Genomic DNA, 19948 nt, shown 5'->3' on the forward strand with positions numbered 1-19948 from the left:
TGGATAAGGGATACTCAACCTGTACCACTAAAAAGGGTATTATGTTTGGTGAGAAAAAACTGCCTGTAGTTTTTCCTGTATCCGAGGAATTAAATAAAGTGTGTGATGAGGCGTGGGTTTCCCCTGATAAAAAACTGATAATTCCTAAAAGGTTATTGGCATCATACCCTTTCCCGCCAGAGGATAGGGCACGTTGGGAAACACCCCCTAGGGTGGATAAAGCGCTCACACGCTTGTCTAAACAGGTAGCACTACCCTCTCCTGATACGGCCGCCCTAAAGGAACCTGCCGATAGAAAGCTGGAGAATATCCTAAAATGTATATACACTCACTATACTGCGACCAGCAATCGCCTCAGCCTGGATGTGCAGTGCGGGCGTGGCGTGGTCGGATTCCCTGACTGAAAATATTGATACCCTAGATAGGGACAGTATATTACTGACTATAGAGCATTTGAAGGATGCATTTCTATATATGCGTGATGCACAGAGGGATATTTGCCGACTGGCATCAAGAGTTAGAGCGCTGTCCATTTCTGTAAGAAGAGGTTTATGGACGCGGCAGTGGTCAGGTGATGCGGATTCTAAAAGGCACATGGAAGTATTGCCTTATAAGGGGGAGGAGTTATTTGGGGTAGATCTATCAGACTTGGTAGCCACGGCAACTGCTGGAAAATCCACATTTTTACCCCAGGTAGCTTCTCAACCTAAGAAGACGCCGTATTATCAGGCGCAGTCCTTTCGGCCCCATAAGGGCAAGCGGGCAAAAGGCGCCTCATTTCTGCCCCGTGGCAGAGGGAGAGGAAAAAGGCTGCAGCAAACAGCCAGTTTCCAGGAACAAAAGCCCTCTCCCGCCTCCGCAAAGTCCTCAGCATGACGCTGGGGCTTTACAAGCAGACTCGGGCACGGTGGGGGCCCGTCTCAAGAAGTTCAGTGCGCAGTGGGCCCACTCGCAAGTGGACCCCTGGATCCTTCAGGTGGTATCTCAGGGGTACAAATTGGAATTTGAGACGTCTCCCCCTCGCCGTTTTCTAAAGTCTGCTTTACCGACGTCTCCCTCAGACAGGGAGGCAGTATTGGAAGCCATTCACAAGCTGTATTCCCAGCAGGTGATAATCAAGGTACCCCTCCTACAACAGGGAAAGGGGTACTATTCCACACTATTTGTGGTACCGAAGCCGGACGGCTCGGTGAGACCAATTTTAAATCTAAAATCCTTGAACACTTACATACAAAGGTTCAAATTCAAGATGGAGTCACTCAGAGCAGTGATTGCAAACCTGGAAGAAGGGGACTATATGGTGTCTCTGGACATCAAAGATGCTTACCTACATGTCCCAATTTACCCTTCTCACCAAGGGTACCTCAGGTTTGTGGTACAGAACTGTCACTATCAGTTTCAGACGCTCCCGTTTGGATTGTCCACGGCACCCCGGGTCTTTACCAAGGTAATGGCCGAAATGATGATACTCCTTCGAAGGAAGGGAGTTTTAGTTATCCCTTACTTGGACGATCTCCTGATAAGGGCAAGATCCAGGGAACAGTTGGAAGTCGGGGTAGCACTATCTCAGATAGTGCTGCGCCAGCACGGTTGGATTCTCAATATTCCAAAATCGCAGCTGATCCCGACGACACGCCTTCTATTCCTAGGGATGATCCTGGACACAGTCCAGAAAAAGGTGTTTCTCCCGGAGGAGAAAGCCAGGGAGTTATCCGAACTAGTCAGAAATCTCCTAAAACCAGGCCAAGTCTCAGTGCATCAATGCACAAGGGTCCTGGGAAAGATGGTGGCTTCTTACGAAGCAATCCCATTCGGCAGATTCCACGCAAGAACCTTCCAGTGGGATCTGCTAGACAAATGGTCCGGGTCGCATCTTCAGATGCATCAGCGGATAATCTTGTCACCAAGGACAAGGGTGTCTCTCCTGTGGTGGTTGCAGAGTGCTCATCTTCTAGAGGGCCGCAGATTCGGCATTCAGGACTGGGTCCTGGTTACCACGGATGCCAGCCTGAGAGGCTGGGGAGCAGTCACACAGGGAAGAAATTTCCAGGGCTTGTGGTCAAGCCTGGAGACATCACTTCACATAAATATCCTGGAGCTAAGGGCCATCTACAATGCTCTAAGCCTAGCAAGACCTCTGCTTCAAGGACAGCCGGTGCTGATCCAGTCAGACAACATCACGGCAGTCGCCCACGTAAACAGACATGGCGGCACAAGAAGCAGGAGGGCAATGGCAGAAGCTGCAAGGATTCTTCGCTGGGCGGAAAATCATGTGATAGCACTGTCAGCAGTGTTCATTCCGGGAGTGGACAACTGGGAAGCAGACTTCCTCAGCAGACACGACCTCCACCCGGGAGAGTGGGGACTTCACCCAGAAGTCTTCCACATGATTGTGAACCGTTGGGAAAAACCAAAGGTGGACATGATGGCGTCCCGCCTCAACAAAAAACTAGACAGGTATTGCGCCAGGTCAAGGGACCCTCAGGCAATAGCTGTGGACGCTCTGGTAACACCGTGGGTGTACCAGTCAGTGTATGTGTTCCCTCCTCTGCCTCTCATACCCAAGGTACTGAGAATCATAAGAAGGAGAGGAGTAAGGACTATACTCGTAGCTCCGGATTGGCCAAGAAGGACTTGGTACCCGGAACTTCAAGAGATGCTCACAGAGGACCCGTGGCCTCTACCTCGAAGAAGGGACCTGTCTGTTCCAAGACTTACCGCGGCTGCGTTTGACGGCATGGCGGTTGAACGCCGGATCCTGAAGGAAAAAGGCATTCCGGATGAAGTCATCCCTACCCTGATCAAAGCCAGGAAGGATGTAACCGTACAGCATTATCACCGTATTTGGCGTAAATATGTTGCGTGGTGCGAGGCCAGGAAGGCCCCTACAGAGGAATTTCAACTGGGTCGTTTCCTGCATTTCCTGCAAACAGGACTGTCTATGGGCCTAAAATTAGGGTCCATTAAGGTTCAAATTTCGGCCCTGTCGATTTTCTTCCAAAAAGAACTGGCTTCAGTTCCTGAAGTTCAGACGTTTGTCAAGGGGGTACTGCATATACAGCCTCCTTTTGTGCCTCCAGTGGCACCTTGGGATCTCAATGTAGTTTTGGGGTTCCTAAAATCACATTGGTTTGAACCACTCACCACTGTTGACTTAAAATATCTCACATGGAAAGTGGTAATGCTGTTGGCCCTGCCTTCAGCCAGGCGTGTCTCAGAATTGGCGGCTTTATCCTATAAAAGCCCTTACCTAATTTTTCATACGGACAGGGCAGAATTGAGGACTCGTCCTCAATTTCTCCCTAAGGTGGTTTCAGCGTTTCACTTGAACCAGCCTATTGTGGTACCTGCGGCTACTAGGGACTTGGAGGACTCCAAGTTGCTGGACGTAGTCAGGGCCCTGAAAATATATGTTTCCAGGACGGCTGGAGTCAGAAAATCTGACTCGCTGTTTATCCTGTATGCACCCAACAAGCTGGGTGCTCCTGCTTCTAAGCAGACTATTGCTCGTTTGATTTGTAGTACAATTCAGCTTGCACATTCTGTGGCAGGCCTGCCACAGCCAAAATCTGTAAAAGCCCATTCCACAAGGAAGGTGGGCTCATCTTGGGCGGCTGCCCGAGGGGTCTCGGCTTTACAACTTTGCCGAGCAGCTACTTGGTCAGGGGCAAACACGTTTGCTAAATTCTACAAATTTGATACCCTGGCTGAGGAGGACCTAGAGTTCTCTCATTCGGTGCTGCAGAGTCATCCGCACTCTCCCGCCCGTTTGGGAGCTTTGGTATAATCCCCATGGTCCTTACGGAGTTCCCAGCATCCACTAGGACGTCAGAGAAAATAAGAATTTACTTACCGATAATTCTATTTCTCGTAGTCCGTAGTGGATGCTGGGCGCCCATCCCAAGTGCGGATTGTCTGCAATACTTGTACATAGTTATTGTTACATAAATCGGGTTATTATTGTTGTGAGCCATCTTTTCAGAGGCTCCTCTGTTATCATGCTGTTAACTGGGTTCAGATCACAGGTTGTACGGTGTGATTGGTGTGGCTGGTATGAGTCTTACCCGGGATTCAAAATCCTTCCTTATTGTGTACGCTCGTCCGGGCACAGTATCCTAACTGAGGCTTGGAGGAGGGTCATAGGGGGAGGAGCCAGAGCACACTAGGTAGTCCTAAAGCTTTACTTTTGTGCCCAGTCTCCTGCGGAGCCGCTATTCCCCATGGTCCTTACGGACTTTATACATATCCAAATGGCCCTTGGTAGAAAAAAGGTTACCCACCCCTGTTCTAAAAGATAATACCTGGAATCTGATTGGCTGCTATGGGCAACATCCCATCTTAAATAGAACTCCCATCTTAGTAAATTTACCCCATTGTGTCAGGCTAGACCAGGCATTCCCACCGCGGTCCTCAAGGTACACCAACAGTGCAGATTTTAGTGATATCCAGGCCTCAGCACAGATGGTTAAATCAAAATAACTGAGGTACTAATTAAGTCACCTGTGTTCAAGCCTTGATATCACTAAAACCAGGACTGTTAGTGTGCCTTGAGAACCGAGGTTGGGAAACACTGAGCTAGACATTACAACTGGGCGGCCATTGGAATTTGTCTGCCACCTGTGATGTGTTGGTGGTCCTTGCAGCCAGTGTATGGACGGTAGGCAGGTCACCCACACATATACAGATGCACTGATATATCCGCTTCAGCTGTGCTACAGGGTCGACCTGATATATCTTGTGAATTAGGTCATACCACAGACACAATTGTTTTTCGCGCCCGATCTTGCATCTAAAGTGGTGGGATATCAGGGGTCGATATTCAGTTGTTTTGTATTATTGCGCCCAGAGAAGTTGGGTTTAGTTGCGTAAATCAGCTAAACCTGACTAGAATGTTGTCCCATTTGGGCCCCCAAACGGGTCACTTGACACTCATTTCAGCTCACCATCTCAGTGGATAGGGAACTGAAATGCCGGCGCTGGCAGCTGATCGTGGTGAACTGAGAAACAATTGAATAGTTCCGTTGAGCGCTATCTAGTGGCTGCCAGTGCCGAAAACAACTGAATCTCGACCATTGAGTGAACACACCCACCGGTGGACTACAGATATGTAGTTTGTCACTAGAATGAACAATATATTTGCCTAGTGTGCACTTAGCATTAGACTCCCCGGATTGTGCTTTTGAATAACATTTTACTGCAGTAATTGACTAACTTATTCAAACCATAGCGCCTTAGAGTCTCTGCATTTTTCCATGGTACCCTTAGGCCAAGCGTTTTCTATTGAGATGTTTACCTAAAATTGCTAAATATAAATTGTGATTACTTGTTTTCCCTATATATTCAGTTGTGTGGTGGTTGATTTGGTTGTGCATGTGTTTGTCTACGTAGCTTCTGTCACAAGTCGCCTCGGCCCTTAACTTCCGGAGCATCCAGTCGTCACTAAGCGACCTGATGCTTGCAAACTTCCACTCCCCAGCCAATGGCTTCTTGGCAACCAGGGACGCTTGCCAGTACAGGGGTAGGGATATCTAGGGAGGCAGAGTGATACGTGCAGTGGGACAGCTACACGGCATATTTAATTAAGGGAGGCTTGCCTGGGCTGTGTATGTGATTGTCTCATGCTCCTTGCTGGTCATAGTGCCTGGTCGCAGCCGGAGCCCTCGTCTCTCTGTACAAGAGTTCCTGGCTGTAGCGTTGAATCTGGTTCTTGTTCAGTCCAGCCTCGCAGTATTCTGTGTTCAATTTAGATCTGTTCCATTTTCCAGTACAGCTTGCCTTTGAAACTATATTAGTCTTTACCTGTTTGCCACATATTGCTTTCCCTATCAGTGTGCGAGTACCCCTGTTTATTCTTCATACCAATACTAGAATTAGCTTGGTACTTCTGTTATGCATTAGCTTATTTCCAGTACTTTTCCTGTTTGAGTGTGTGGTTTTCTCTCTCATTTCTCTTCTTCCATATTGCCTGCCTGGTTCATATTCTATGCACACCCTTTCTCCCATACTGTGCTCAGTTTATATTCTCAACCTCATTATCTTTGACTCTTCCCTTCATTCTCTTATCTGGTTCTTGCTTACTTGTCTTTTCTTTAGTCTTTCTTCTTATCGGCATTGATTCGGGTCTTAAGCCTTTGGTGTACAGGGGCCTCTGCCCAGAAGGTATCATGGCTTCAGCTTCCTTAAGAAGACCCGGGGGGGGGTGGTATAGGGGGTAAAAAAAAATAAGACCACTGGGGACTGCTTACTGCTACTTTACCGCGCACGACATATAATGGGACAGATGTCTTAACCTGGAGAAGGCATAAGGAAGTGATAAACCAGTGATAAGTGCAATGTGATAAACGCACCAACCAGTCAGCTCCAATATGTAAATTAACAGTTAGGAGCTGATTGGCTGGTGCGTTTATCACCTTGCACTTATCACTGGTTTATCACTTCCTTATGCCTTCTCCAGGTTAATACATCTGCCCCATAGTGAGGCATTGGCCTGATTTGCAAGCAACCAGATCTGTGTCAAATCTTACCACACATGTAGCTTGAGTCTGACGAATTAGACAGGTCTGGGCATGCAGTGGCCAGCTAGATATTCTGGAGCACGCATGAGCCTACCAAGGCATTTTGGCAGATCATTTGCTTTTAAAAGCCTGTAGGATTGTCTTGTCCACAGCAGGTGTAATGCATATGTGTTGTGATTCAAAGATCTTCTTGCGTAAATCATTCACTATGTTGGATAACAAGAGTTATAGAACACCATACAGTAGAGAACGTTTTTGCTGATATATGTTATTCGTGCATAGAATGACAGAAATACATGTATTACCCCTTTCACGTCGCCAAAATAACCCGGCTTTTTACCGGGTTGGTGCCGAGTAGACCCGGGTAGAGGTGCGGTGTGAAAGAGCCAGTCTGAATATCCCGGGACGTCCAACCCGGTATTTCTTCTCGGGTTAAAAGAAGGGTTGAACACGCGTCGGACCCGGATTATTGTGCTCTAAAAAGCTACAGTCCCGGGATAGTCGACCCAGCTCTGAAGCAATAGCGCTGATTGGCTGTTTGTAGTCAGCTGAGGTCTGCAGTGTCCCATTTTGGGGGAGGGGAGTTGGGAGGCTCCTGTCACTGCTGCTCTGCTTAGCAGAGCAGCGGTGTATAGACACTGTGCGCACGTGCACAGCATCTATTCACAGGTGACAGAGGGGGCATGCCAGCAGCTCAGAGAGTACTTTGTTCTTTTAATAAGTTGGGAGGTATGCAGTTAGCTCCCTAGCAATCTCCGCCTCACCCCTAATTCTTAGTAGCTCTAATTCTCAATGCTCTCTTTTCTCTCCTGTGTAGCAGGGCTCAGGCTGCTGACATTATCAAGGCACACAAAGAACAGCCAATCAGCACTTTTACATGAATGCAGGGTTGAATAACCCGGGTTGGACACTTTAGAGTGCACATTGACCTGGGTCCAACCCGTGTATAACACTGCTTTTATACCGGGTTGAAATGGGATCCGGATTGAAAGTCGACAGTAACTAGGTCGACAATGTCTAGGTCGACCACTATTGGTCGACAGTAACTAGGTCGACAGAGTGTCTAGGTCGACAGGTCAAAAGGTCGACATGAGTTTTTCACAATTTTTTTCTTTTTTTTGAACCTTTACATACTTAACGATCCACGTGGACTACGATTGGAACGGTAATCTGTGCCGAGCGAAGCAGTAGCGGAGCGAAGGCACCATGCCCGAAGCATGGCGAGCGAAGCGGTGCACCAATTGGGGTTCCCGGTCACTCTACGAAGAAAACGACACCAAAATAACATTAAAAACTCACGTCGACCTTTTGACCTGTCGACCTAGAACATGTCGACCTAAAGATCCTGTCGACCTAGACACCCTGTCGACCTAGTTACTGTCGACTTTCAATACCACACCCAGTTGAAATGCAGGGTTACTCGACCCTGGATATTCAAAAGTGGTTCTTTTAGACTGCACCTCGACCCGTGTCGAGCTGGCTCAACCCGGCAATATCCCGGGATATATTTGCGGTGTGAAAGGGGTATTACCCGGGTCGGATCCGGGTTGGAGCCGTGTTCATATCTCGGATCTGACAATGTGAAAGGGGTATATGGGGTGTGAAGGAGACAGGATGGGAGCTGTGTGGAGAGATAACAACATGATTCTTCTGTCTTTCAGATTTACATGGAGATCATGGAGACTAATTTTAGTGGGACAAATGAAGAACACAATACTTAGATTCTACTTTTCTAGGAAAGCAGGTAAGGTTCCATCTTTTTTTTTTTTTTACTGACCTTTTTTTTTTCTTTTTTTTGGTGGGGTGCTGCTTTAAGCTCCACAAATACCTGCCATCAGCTTGCCAATTATCTATAGAATATGTCAAAGGTGTTTCTTTTTAAATGGTTGGTTTTCCTAAGCTCTTAACTTCATCTCACATGTATGGTCATTGTAGAATGTTCTTCAAATGCTTTATATAAAAATGAAATGAGAGCAAGATTTTTTTGCTTTGTTCAATTATATGCTGGCTATTGCAGGAAGTATATATCAGTCATTGTTAGGGAAAATTATATACAGTTTTGCTGCTTTTAGTTTTGTATGTAAAAGTTTAATATATAGCAAACATAAATACATACTAGTGTGCACAGACAGATATACATCTGTCCCTGATGTGTCAGCATCCTTGGCCATTCTCTGCTCCAGAAACTGGTAGGTTAGTGTGCACGACCAAGTCCAGGTAGACAAGTGTACAGTGCTACAGTTTCCTTCATGAAAATAGGATTCCTTCATGAAAATAGGATTTTAATTACCTACCGGTAAATCATTTTCTCGTAGTCCGTAGAGGATGCTGGGGTCCATATTAGCACCATGGGGTATAGACGGGCCCACTAGGAGCCATAGGCACTTTAAGAGATTAATAGTGTGGGCTGGCTCCTTCCTCTATGCCCCTCCTACCAGACTCAGTCTAGAAACTGAGCCCGAGGAGACGGACATACTTCGAGAGAAGGAAATACACAGATAGTGGTGAGATTCACACGTACAGCAATAGGAAAGCCAAGCTAACCAACTTGGAACGAATCCGCAACGACTGAACTGACAAACTGAACCAAGTAACAATGCAGAAAGAGGAAGCACTAGGCGGGCGCCCAGCATCCTCTTTGGACTACGAGAAAAGGATTTACCGGTAGGTAATTAAAATCCTATATCTGCTGCGGGGGGTACACTGGGCTCCACAGGGAATGACATTGGGGTGTAGAGTAGGATCTTGATCCGAGGCACCAACAGGCTTTGACTGTTCCCAGAATGCATAGCGCCACCTCCTCTATAACCCCGCCTCCGTGCACAGGAGCTCAGTTTTGTAGTTTGTGCCATGCAGTGCAGGCATACAACAGGGGGGCTGCTCCAGCAGGCCTGAGAAGTGCTTTTCAAAGTAAAAAAAGAAGAGTTCAGGGGCAGCAGCAGAGACACTGTAGGTGTTAAATGTCAGTCAGACATCTCCTGTTGCAGCTCCATCACCTCCCCCAGCGGCGCTGTACACTCCCGCGCCCTGGTTGCCGGGTACCTACAGCGGAGGCTCCGGTTCCTCTTCGTCACACACACCACCGCTGCCCTCCTGGATCGCGTGGCCGCACACAGGGAGGAGGTAAGAGGGTCCCCCAGACGGTACCCTCGGGAAAACGCGATCTGGCGCGGCTGGTGGGCACTGTGGCAGTACAGGGACCCCACTAGACCACCAGGGCAAGGGCACAGGTCGGTTTTATTTAAAACCGTTTATTATACAGCCCACAGTACCCGGTGGTGAAGTCCAGCAGGGCGATAAGGCTTTGACCTGTAGCCCCTCCCCCAGCCCCAGGGCACCATTTAGAATAAATGTTCCCGCCCTGGAGCTGCATATCTCTCTCTCCCTCACTCCCTGTCAGCGTTTGGGCACCATTATGACAAGCTGAGCTGATCCTGGGACTGTTTGGGCAAATCCTCCTCTGTAAAGCCGCCTGCATGTCAGCGCTGTGCATTTTACAGGACACTTAAGTATTCTATATGTCTGCTGACAGTATTAGTTAAGAAAGAGTGCATTTAGTCAGGGATTTAGTACAAGTACACTGTGATATACTGTACATCCAGTATTTACTGTGCATTGTTATATCTATTGTCTGTATAGCCATACTTAGTATTACTCTGTATTGCTAGTCCAGTGCAGTTTTATTGCATGTCATAATTTCTGCACTGTTTATTGTGACTGTGTGCATATAGCTGCTGTGTGACCTCCATTTTGTGTATTTCACTCAGATTGCTATCCCTATATTCTATAACCTGAGGGGGCTAAGTGCGCCAGGGTTATTATCTACTAGAAGTGTTTCACAAGATATACGTATTGTGCATTTTTCTCTGAATTTTAGGCACCATATACCTCTAGAATTCTGTTTGTGCACATACACTACACAGGGGGTTCTTGTCAAGTATTGTGCGGCTGTTATTGTACTGGGTTCCCTCACATTGAGCTATCAGATATGTCAGCTACAAGGGGCGACGGAGCTGGGGCTGATCCCACATTGCGTGGTGGTGACGCTGCAGACACATTTGAGGAAAATATAGCAGCTGAGGGTTCTGGTTCTGGGGGTTTCTTGCCTCCCAGTGGGACTGCAGCAACGGGGGTTCAAAATGACCCACCTTGGGCTACTTTTTCCACGTTATTGAGTACGCTAATAACTAGACTTGCACCCCCTATGGGACCTCCTGTGCTGATACAGCCGCTTATGGTCCCTGCGGTTAATCTGCCATGGGCAGATCAACTGTCCTCTCAGTTACAGCAATTGAACCAATCTCTGACTAAACAGAAATCCCTCGCCCGCCCAAGACCACGGGGTCCTCTAAGCGGGCTATTACTTCCTCACAATCCACCAACGTCCCAGACACCTCGTCTGATGAGGATGGCATATATACTAACCCCACAGATTCTGATCCTGATGCTTCTGATGGGGAATCTGTTTCACAGGTGGATGTTCCTGACTTGTTGGAGGCTATCAGGCTAATCCTTCCATATGTCAAGGGGTCAGAAATTATCCTACGCCATCTGGATCTGACTATCCAGTTTCTGCAAGCCCACGGGTGGCTCATCAGCTGGAAGAAATCTTCCCTGGTCCCTGCTCAGAGCATGTTGCACCTGGGAGCGTTGTTGGACACTCACAACCAGAGGTTGTTCTTGTCTCAGGAGAAAGTCCTGAAGCTTCAGGACAGGATTCGATGCTTCCTATCCCGTCCGCAAGTGTCGATACATTCAGCGATGCAAGTGCTAGGTCTCATGGTGTCGGCTTTCGACACGGTGGAGTACGCTCAATTCCATCCCCGCCCTCTGCAGAAGTTGATTCTTGCCAAGTGGGAGGGCCTGCCTCACCGGAACAGGTCTCAAATGATCTCCTCGTCTCTGGAGGTCTGTCTATCACTGAGCTGGTGGCTTCAGGACCAACGATTGAGCAGGGGTCATCCCTTCTGGATCTCCAACTGGGTCCTTCTGACGACGAATGCCAGTATGAGAGGTTGGGGCGCGGTGTTGGAGCAACACTCCCTTCAGGGTCGATGGACCAAGGAGAGGAGTCTCTCCTCCCGATAAATATTCTGGAATTGCAGGCGGTGTTCAACTCACTGAACTAGACCCAGCATTTAATACAGCACAGACCTGTTCAAGTACAGTCGAACAACGCCACCACGGTGGCATACATCAATCATCAAGGCGGCACTCGAAGCCGCATGGCAATGAGGGAAGTATCACGGATTCTTCAGTGGGTGGAACGCCATCTGCCAGCCATATCAGCAGTATTCATTCCGGGGGTCCTAAACAGGGAAGCGGACTTTCTCAGTAGTCAGGACATACATGCCGGAGAGTGCAGCCTCCATTCAGAAGTGTTTCAACTCCTCGTGGACAGGTGGGGCCTTCCAGATGTAGAACTGATGGCGTCTCAACACAATCACAATGTTTCCGGTTTTCAGAGCAAGGACAAGGGATCCTCAAGTAGCGTTAGTGGACGCACTGGCAATTCCATGGAACTTTCAGCTGCTATACGTGTTCCCTCCGGTTTCACTCCTGCCCAAAGTAATAAAGAAGTTTAAGCAAGGAGGAATCCTACTTCTGATCGCTCCCACGTGGCCCAGACGGCATTGGTTCTGAGACCTTCAGGGTCTCTCGATAGAGCGTCCCCTTCTATTTCCACAGCACCCAGATCTCCTCGTTCAGGGCCCCTGTGTGTATCAGGATTTAGCCCGGTTGGCTTTGACGGCGTGGCTCTTGAAGCTTCCATCTTAAGGGCCAAAGGATTTTCTGAGGTGGTCATTCAAACCACGTTGAAGGCCCGGAATTCGGCTTTGGCTCGGATTTACCATAGGGTCTGGAATTGTTACTTTGCTTGGTGCGCATCTAACAATTATGACGCTTACAAATTTAGTACGGCCAAACTTTTGTCCTTTCTACAACAGGGCCTGGACTTGGGCCTTTGTCTGGCCTCCATCAAGGTTCATATTTCTGCCTTGTCGGTTTGAGTCCAGAGAAAAATTGCGACTTTACCTGATGTGCATACGTTCACTCAGGGTGTATTGTTGATTGAACCTCCTTATGTCCCGCCTGTGGCTCCTTGGGACTTTTCAGTGGTTCTGAAGGCGTTGCAAGGGTCTCCGTTTGAGCGTCTTGAATCTGCAGACCTTAAGTGGCTTTCTCTTAAGTTATTATTTCTGCTGGCTATTGCCTCTGCTAGACGGGTGTCGGATTTGGGTGCCTTGTCTTGTAGGTCACCATATCTGATTTTTCACCGTGATCAGGCGGTTCTTAGAACAAATTCCAGGTATTTACCTAAGGTGGTGTCTTCTGTCCACCTTAATGAGGAGATTGTGGTTCCAGCCTTTGCCTCTCCTGACTTGTTTTCCAAACAGCGGTCTTTGGATGTGGTACGGGCTCTCCGTATCTATGTGAAGAGAACTGCTTCCCTTCGGAAGTATGATTCTCTTTCTTTATACTGTTTTGGTTTTCACAAATGTGGCTGGCCTGCTCACAAGCAGACCCTGGCCAGATGGATTAGAATGGTGATTGCACCTGTGCATGGAGGCGGGGTTATAGAGGAGGCAGCGCTATGCATTCTGGGAACAGTAAAGCTTTTAGCCTGTTGGTACCTCGGATCATCCCACTTTACAAGTAGAGTGGGCCTTAACAGATCTTGGACCCGGCAAGCCTGCCTTAGAATATGCATGCTGGATAGTGAACCTAATCTAGCGAGAAATTGTCTGCTTAGAAGCAGGACACCCAACCTTTATTGGGATCATAACTGACAAACAGAGCGTCCGACTTCTTGTGACGAGACGTTCTCTTCACATATACATCCAAGGACTTTGAGTTAATTGAGGAGTCAGTAGCCACTGGCACCACAATCGGTTTGGTTGATATGAAAAGCCGACACAACCTTAGGAAGAAATTGCTGACTGGTTCTGAGCTCGGCTCTATCCTCATGGAATATCAAGTAGGGACTCTTGCATGACAATGCCCCCAATTCCGAAACCCGTTGAGCAGAAGCCAATGCCAATAGAGTGACCGCCTTCCAAGTAAGAAACTTGACGTCCACGTCTTGTAAAGGCTCGAACCAATCCGATTGAAGGAACTGCACCACCACATTAAGATCCCAAGTTGTCGTAGGAGGCACAAAGGGTGGTTGAATATGCAGAACCCCTTTCAAGACCATCTGAACCTCAGGAAGAGCCGCCAATTGTTTCTGGAAGAAAATGGACAAGGCCGAAATCTGTACCTTGATGGAGCCCAAGCGTATGCGTACATCCACACCTGCTTGCAGAAAGAGGAGAAAACCGTCCAAGTTGGAACTCCACCGCAGGAAACTTCTTGGATTCACATCAAGACACATATTTTTTCCAAATCCGATGGTAATGTTTGGACGTTACTCCCTTCCTAGCCTGTATCAGGGTAGGAATGACCATTTTCAGAATGCCTTTCCGAGCTAAGATCTGGCGTTCGACCTCCATGCCATCAAAAGTACCCGCGGTAAGTCTTGATAGGCGAACGGCCCCTGTTGGAGAAGGTCCTCGCGAAGAGGGAGAGGCCTCGGAATCCTCCAGCAGTAATTCCAGAAGATCCGCGTACCAAGCCCTTCTTGGCCAGTCCGGAGCAATGAGGATCGCCTGAACTCTTGTTCTTTTCAGTAGTTTGAGAATCCTTAGGATGAGTGGAAGTGGAGGGAACACATACACTGACTGGAACATCCACGGAGTTACCATGGCATCCCCTGCCACTTCCTGTGGGTCCCTTGACCTGGAACAGTACCTCCGAAGCTTTTTGTTGAGACGAGAGGCCATCATGTCTATCTGAGGTACACCCCATCAGCTTGTTAACTCTGCGAAGACCTCCGGGTGGAGGCCCCTCTCTACTGGATGGAGATCATGTCTGCTGAGGAAGTCCGCTTCCCAGTTGTCGACTCCTGGAATGAAGATTGCTGACAGCGCCACCGTGTGCCTTTCTGCCCAGAGGAGGATTCTTGTTAACTCTGACATTGCCGCTCTGCTCTTCGCTCCGCCCTGTCGGTTTATGTAGGATACTGCCATTACATTGTCCGACTGAACCTGAATGGCCTGATCTTGCAGAAGATGAGCCGCTATTAGAAGGCCGTTGTATGGAGGCCACTGTTGTCACGTTGTCCGACTGCACCTGAACAGCCCGAGCCTGTAGAAGGTGTGCCGCTTGAAGAAGGCCGTTGTATACGGCTCTTAGTTCCAGAATGTTTATCGGAAGGATGGATTCCAGACTTGACCACTTTCCTTGGAAGTTTTCCCCTTGGGTGACTGCTCCCCAACCTCTGAGACTTGCATCCGTGGTTAGGAGGATTCAATTCTGAATCCCGAACCTGCGGCCCACGAGTAGGTGAGAAGTTTGCAGCCACCAGAGGAGAGAAATTCTGGCTTTCGGCTACAGGCGTATCCGATGGTGCATGTGAAGATGTGATCCCGACCATTTGTCTAGGAGATCTAGTTTGAAGAACCTTGCCTCATAGGAGAGGCTACCATCTTTCCCAGAAGGCGAATGCACTGATGAACTGACACCCGGGCTGGCTTCAAGACATCCCGGACCATTGATTGGATCACCAACGCTTTCTCCAATGGTAGAAACATCCTCTGCACTTCCGTGTCGAGTATCATCCCCAGGAAGGGCAGTCTCCTTGTCTGCTCCAAATGTGACTTTGGAAGGTTCAGGATCCACTCATGATCCTGGAGTAGTCGAGTTGAGAGAGCAATACTCTGCAGCAGCTTCTTCTTGGAAGATGCTTTCATCAGCAGATCATCTAAATATGGAATAATGTTCACACCCTGTTTTCACCGCCATGATCTTGGTGAATACCCTCAGTGCTGTGGAGAGGCCAAATGGCAGTGCCTGGAACTGATAGTGACAGTCCAGCAGCGCAAATCTGAGATAAGCCTGGTGAGGCGGCCAGATCAGAATGTGAAGGTACGCATCCTTGATATCCATGGATACTAGGAATTCTCCCTCCTCCATACCTGAGATCACCGCTCTCAGAGACTCCTTCTTGAATTTGAATTCCCTCAAGTAGGGGTTCAATGACTTTAGGTTTAATATCGGCCTTACTAAACTGTCTGGTTTTGGTACCACAAACAGGTTTAAGTAATAACCCTTGTGTTGTAGGTGGAGTGAAACCGGAACAATGACATTTGTTTGAACCAATTTTTTAATGGCTTCCTGTAGGATAGCGCGGTCTGTCAGCGAGGCTGGTAAGCCTGATTTGAAGAATCTGTGAGGTGGGAATTCTTGAAACTCCAGTCTGTATCCCTGGGCCACAATATCCTTTACCCAGGGGTCTAGGCATGATGACGCCCGAACGTGACTGAAATCTTTTAGTCTCGCTCCCACCTGCCCGAAGTCCTGGCTGCGAGGTCCACCGTCATGCTGAAGATTTTGAGGAAGCAGAACCTGGTTTCTGTTCCTGGGAACCTGATGGTGCAGGTTTTCTGGACTTTCTCCGACCTCCTCTAAAGAAGGTGGGAGGGGGTTTGGATTTCTTAAATTTTGCGGTCCGAATGGACTGCAGTGTAGGCGAAGGATAAGATTTCCTAGCCGTTTGGTGCTGCTGAGGGAAGAAAGATTGACTTACCCGCAATTGCCGTGGAGATCCATGCATCCAATGCATCCCCAAACAGAGCCTGACCTGTGAAGGGTAGGTTCTCCACACTTCTCTTGGATTCCGCATCCACAGTCCGTTGGCGTAGCCAGAGTCCTCTGCGTGCTGAGACCTCCAGAGAAGTAGACCGTGCATTCAGCATGCCAAGGTCTTTTATGGCCTCCACCATGAACCCTGCAGAATCCTGTATGTGACGTAAGAACAAATAGTATCTAAGTCATCTAGCAATATGCCTGAACACTTTACTATGGCTTTTGAAATCCATGCACAAGCAATAGTGGGCCGTAAAGCGACGCCATTAGCTCTGTATAGTGATTTGAGTGTAATCTCAATCTTGAGGTCAGCCGTTTCTTTTAAAGTGGTTGAACCAGGAACAGGTAAAACCACCTTTTTTGACAACCTAGATACAGAAGCGTCAACTATAGGTGGGTTTTCACATTTTTCCTATTCTCTTCAGGAAAAGGAAAAGCAATGAGAACCCTTTTTGGGATCTGGAATTTTTTCTCTGTGTTTTCCCAGGATTTTTCAAACAAAGAGTTTAACTCTTTGGAAGCCGGGAAGGTAAGCAACGATTTCTTACTTTCTGTAAAATAATATTCCTCCACCTGTTCAGGCACGTTCTCAGAAATATTTAAAACATCCCTAATGGCTACAATCATTAGCTGCACCAATTTAGCAAGGGATGCATCCCCCCCTGCATATCCCCACCACCGTCCCCTGTATCAGAGTCTGTATCAGTGTCAGCTTGCATTATCTGGACAAGTGTATGCTTTTGTGGGTATGTAGGTGGGGTTTTTGATGAAGTAGTGGGGGCCAAATATTGTAACCCATCTGTGTCTCTTTCTTAGTATGTGACATCCTTGTAGAAATTTGGGATATCATTCCCCTTAAAGAATCCACCCATGGGGGTTCGGATTCCAAAGGCTGAGACAGTATATTGCAGTCCTGAGTACATGGGATAGACGCCTCTGGAGAAGATTAACACTCTACAGCACAGGACACCGAGTCCTTAGACATGATAATGTGGGACAACACACACACATGAAAATGTCAGATACAGTTTCCCCCAGAGTACCTTCAGAGAGTCACAGAGTCTAAGGAGCCAGCCACACAGGGCCCTTGTGAGCAGTTATTATGATAAAAGCCCGGCATCTGAGTGACCAACCTTAATAGGTTGATTATTACTAACAATGCACTCGCCCCCTGTCTATAACACCCTGGTACCGCAGTAACTGGAGTTATCTGGAGGGTTAGCGCTCCCTGTCAGCGTCGTCTTGTATGTCTGCAGGGAGGAAAATGGCGCTGGTGAATGCTGGATCCGCTCTGAGGAGAAGCCTTCTTGTACCTAATGTTCTAATAAAATTAAAAAAAGTAAGAAAACTCCTAAGAGCTCCCCTAGCTGAGAACGGCTCCTCCGGCACATTTTCTAAACTGAGTCTGGTAGGAGGGGCATAGAGGGAGGAGCCAGCCCACACACTATTAATCTCTCAAAGTGCCCATGGCTCCTAGTGGGCCCGTCTATACCCCATGGTACTAATGTGGACCCCAGCATCCTCTAGGATGTAAGAGAAATCATTGTTGCAGCATTTACTATTAATCCACACGCCAGCTATTATTGAAAATGCAGTTCACTGAACCCCTGACGAAGTCCATTGTGACAAAGCACATTGGGCATGGCTGTGAGGACACTAGATGTGCTGACGTCACAGAGCTTGTTCCTGAATGAGGGAGATCCGAATAGAGGACTCTGTCTATATAGCCTGTAGCGGTTCACCTTTGTGTGCCATCCGGACGCAGTGCAGCATGAGCGTGAAGCTGATTGTTTGTTTCTTTTTCTTACGCTTAGGGGATACTGGGGTCCACTTTAGTACCATGGGGTATAGACGGGTCCACTAGGAGCCATAGGCACTTTAAGAACTTGATAGTGTGGGCTGGCTCCTCCCCCTATGCCCCTCCTACCAGACTCAGTCTAGAAACTGTGCCCGAGTAGACGTTCATACTTCGAGAGAAGGAAATAACGAGTTTTATGGTAAGAACTTACCCTTGTTAAACTTTCTGCGAGGTACACTGGGCTCCACAAGTCTGGACAATGGGGTGTAGAGTAGGATCTTGATCCGAGGCACCAACGGGCTCAAAGCTTTGACTGTTCCCAGAATGCACAGCGCCGCCTCCTCTACAACCCCGCCTCCCAGCACAGGAGCTCAGTTTAGTTAACCAGCCCAATGCAGTAGCAGGAAAAGAGACGACAACGGTTAGTAGCCACATACACCACACTCTCGCGGCAAGAGAAGTGTCAGCGGGTAATGCCATATCAACCCAAAGAAGCTAAGTGCGTCAGGGTGGGCGCCTTGTGGAGCCCAGTGTACCTCGCAGAAAGAGTTTTAACAAGGGTAAGTTCTTACCATAAAACTCATTTTCTGCTGCGGGGTTTACTGGGCTCCACAAGTCTGGACAATTGGGATGTCCTAAAGCAGTTCCTTATGGGAGGGGACGCACTGTAGCGGGCACTAGAACCCGGCGTCCAAAGAAAGCATCCAGGGAAGCGGCAGTATCGAAGGCATAGAACCTTATGAACGTGTTCCCGGAGGACCACATAGCTGCCTTGCACAATTGGTCAAGGGTCGCACCACGTTGGGCCGCCCAAGAAGGTCCAACAGACCGAGTAGAATGGGCCATAATGTGAACAGGAGCTGACAGACCAGCCTACACATAAGCATGCGCAATCACCATTCTAATCCACCTGGCCAGGGTCTGCTTGTGAGCAGGCCAGCCACGTTTGTGAAATCCAAACAAAACAAAGAGAGAATCAGACTTTCGAATAGAAGCAGTTCTCTTCACATAGATACGGAGAGCCCGTACCACATCCAAAGACCGCTCTTTGGGAGACAAATCAGGAGAGACAAAAGCTGGAACCACAATCTCCTGATTAAGGTGGAACGAAGAAACCACCTTAGGTAAATATCCAGGACGAATCCTAAGAACCGCCCGGTCACGGTGAAAAATCAGATATGGGGAACTACAAGACAAGGCACCCAAATCCAACACTCTTCTAGCAGAGGCAATAGCCAGCAAGAACACCACCTTAAGGGAAAGCCACTTAAGGTCAGCTTGAACCAAGAGGTTCAAATGGAGGCTCCTGCAACGCCTCCAAAACCACCGACAAGTCCCAAGGAGCCACAAGCGGGACATAGGGAGGTTAGATACGCAACACATGCTGAGTGAAAGTATGAACATCAGGTAAAGTCGCAATTTTTCTCTGAAACCACACCGACGAGGCAGAAATATGAACCTTGAGGGAGGCCATACGCAGGCCTAAATCTAGGCCCTGCTGTAGAAAAGCCAAAAGTTTGGCTGTACTAAACTTGGAAGCGTCATAATGGTTAGATGCGCACTAAACAAAGTAGGAATGCCAGACCCGATGGTAAATCCGAGCAGAGGCCGGTTTCCGGGCCCGCAACATAGTTTTAATGACCTCTTCAGAAAAACCCTTAGCTCTTAAGACGGAAGCTTCAAGAGCCACGCTGTCAAAGACAGCCGGGCTAGGTCCTGGTAGACACAGGGGCCCTGAACGAGGAGGTCTGGGCGTTGTGGAAGTAGAAGTGGACGCTCTGACGATAGGCCTTGCAGGTCTGAGAACCAGTGCCGCCTGGGCCACGCCGGAGCCATGAGAAGCAGATTTCCTTTTTCTTGCTTGAACTTCCGAATTACCTGGGCAGGAGAGACACCGGAGGGAACACGTACGGCAGCCGAAACCTCCACGGCACTGCCAGCGCATCCA

The 19948-nt window shown here is 48.4% G+C and overlaps 1 protein-coding gene and 1 long non-coding RNA gene across 2 annotated transcripts in view; one reads left to right on the top strand and one right to left on the bottom strand.

The window, feature by feature from the left end:
• The window catches only part of MBD5 (methyl-CpG binding domain protein 5), a 218320-nt gene that overhangs the window by 43630 nt on the left and 154742 nt on the right, over positions 1–19948 (top strand). The window contains exon 2 of the mRNA XM_063933748.1: positions 8177–8259. The gene's annotated coding sequence lies outside the window, so the exon portion shown is untranslated. The remainder of the gene's footprint in view (positions 1–8176; positions 8260–19948) is intronic.
• The window catches only part of LOC134944850 (uncharacterized), a 136964-nt gene that overhangs the window by 20653 nt on the left and 96363 nt on the right, over positions 1–19948 (bottom strand). The window lies entirely within an intron of this gene.

This window comes from Pseudophryne corroboree, chromosome 7 (assembly GCF_028390025.1).
Source record: "Pseudophryne corroboree isolate aPseCor3 chromosome 7, aPseCor3.hap2, whole genome shotgun sequence".
In the NCBI taxonomy this organism is placed as follows: domain Eukaryota; kingdom Metazoa; phylum Chordata; class Amphibia; order Anura; family Myobatrachidae; genus Pseudophryne; species Pseudophryne corroboree.